Source organism: Corvus brachyrhynchos, unplaced genomic scaffold (assembly GCF_000691975.1).
Source record: "Corvus brachyrhynchos isolate BGI_N302 unplaced genomic scaffold, ASM69197v1 scaffold10, whole genome shotgun sequence".
NCBI classification, from domain to species: Eukaryota; Metazoa; Chordata; class Aves; order Passeriformes; family Corvidae; genus Corvus; species Corvus brachyrhynchos.
Window position 1 is genome coordinate 5,215,956 of NW_008236180.1, and position 2,127 is coordinate 5,218,082.

Genomic DNA, 2,127 nt, shown 5'->3' on the forward strand with positions numbered 1-2,127 from the left:
CGGCTGGTGGGCGGACACAGCGGGGTCGGTGGGAGCAGCAGTTTTGTAGGGAGTGGCCGTGGGAGCTGCGGCCCCGCCATCTGCCCGGCGAACGGGCAGGGCACAGCCTGCGATATCCGTGTGCGGTCCTTTCCACGTGTGTTGATCGGCTGGGCCGGGAAGTGTCCTGGCTGAGGATTGATGGTCTCTGTCAAAACGCGTAGTGGTTGCTGAGGCGTTGATGAACCCACCGCGGGGTCTGTGAGTCACTGCAGAAAAGGCAGGAACGCGCTGTTGCCAAATAGGTTGTTGCACCCAGTGAACAAGAGGCCAATCCACACCCAGAGTCGAGGTATTTGATTTATTTACAATTCAGCGCAGAAATGGGTGCTACATGGGGAATCCACAAAGCCAGCATACCAACGATCAAAATTTCTTACTATTTATACACTTTAGCAAACGAATTATTGTTCATTGGCTTAAGTTGATTAATCCGCATGCTCAGTTTTTTCTTTTGGATACATCAGTGGTCACGATCTGCCCCTGCCCTAATTACCTTTAACCCAGTTGGAGCTGATTTCAGCACAATTGCTGAATTGGCTTTATCAGTGTCTTCCTTATCTTGGAGTTCTCATGGGTCTTGTGGCCCATGAGTTCTGCATTCTTCGTGTCCACTGTCATTGGTACCTCCTTCTTCCCAAGCTTTGTTAACTTCCCAAAACTTCAAAGAATATCCTTCCTTCAGAAAATTTTACATATTCCACATTTTGCAACAAAACCTCGATTTGTACAGTTAAAGGGAGAACAGGCTTAAAATACACACTTTTATGTGTGAAATGCTGCAAATGATACTCCTCAGGAAAATGTAATTTCACTCACACAGACTGGGAATATGGACATGGCTGTGCACTTTTTGCTCTTGTTTTTGTAACTGCAATAAAGCCTAGGCTCCAAAACTCACTTTCATTACAATTGTGCTTACGTTGAAACAGAGAAAACCCACAATGTAATAAATATTTTATTAGAACCATAGAATATCCTGAGTTGGAAGAGACACACACAAAGAACAAAGTCCAATTCCTAGCCCTGCACAGACAGCCCAACAATCCCACCCTTTTCCAAATGCTTCTGGAGCTTTGGCAGCCTTGGGGCTGTGACCATTCCCTGGGGAGCCTGTTCAGTACTCCACCACCCTCTGAGTGAAGAACTTTTTCCTAATATTCACCCTGAACCTTCCCTGACAAAATTCCAGCCATTGCCTTGGGTCCTGTCAACTGGTCACCAGAAAGCAGAGATCTGTGCCTCAATTACTATTTTATTATTTTAATATTATTTTAGTTCCCCAAACAAAGCTCCAAGTTTATAAACAATGCAGAATTCAGGACATAGAGCTTCAAATATTCAGTAATTCATGCTGTTAGTTGTAGCCAAAAAATAAGGAAAGCTACAGCCTGGCATATATTCCTTTTGACTGGAGAGGGCTCTTCCTAGGCTTTGATCTACAAACGAATCTCAATGAATTTGACTCATTAGGAAACATAAACATTCAGACTATTTTTGAACCTGTTGGCTTGTAAATCTGTCTCTGGCTTAGGTATCCTGTCCTGTTCTTGTCAGCTCCTCCCTAAGAGGTGGAGTTTCTCAGGAGACTTCCATAAAGTGGGAGAGAGAAAGAGGATGCCCTCTCTATGAGGATTTCCTAAGGGAAATATGCTCTATGCAGAGAGGGTACAACAGAAGACAGTCCATACCACAGTTGCTATTCACAGGTAAAGATTAAAGAACAGGTGTAATTGCTGTCTAATAAGTAAAATAATAAATTGAAATAATAAGGTAAAAATGTGGGAGCTGCTGTTTAGCAGCAGTTTGACTGTGTGGTGCTGATCCCTGGTTTTCAGAGGTTGGGATGGTTGACCAGCTGCAGCAGAAGTTTCCCTTTTCCCCTTCATTGTCCCTGAGCTAAAGAAAAGTAAAAATGGGTTAAGAGCAGCTGCAGAGCTGTGACTTGTCATGAAAAATAATTTGATGCGTTTTGTTATTTTTTTTTTAATGTTTTTAAGAGTTGGTATTTTTTCTGATCATAAAGATACAAAAAAGAAGTTTGTAATGATTCTATGCAGAATATCATGGTCAGCTGCATTTCAGCAG

At 42.9% G+C, this 2,127-nt stretch overlaps 1 long non-coding RNA gene across 1 annotated transcript in view; it reads left to right on the plus strand.

The window, feature by feature from the left end:
• The first annotated feature begins 6 nt into the window (after positions 1 to 6).
• LOC108446749 overlaps positions 7 to 2,127 on the plus strand; it is a 4,809-nt gene continuing 2,688 nt past the window's right edge. The window contains exon 1 of the long non-coding RNA XR_001862043.1: positions 7 to 331. This is a non-coding gene — a long non-coding RNA (uncharacterized LOC108446749). The remainder of the gene's footprint in view (positions 332 to 2,127) is intronic.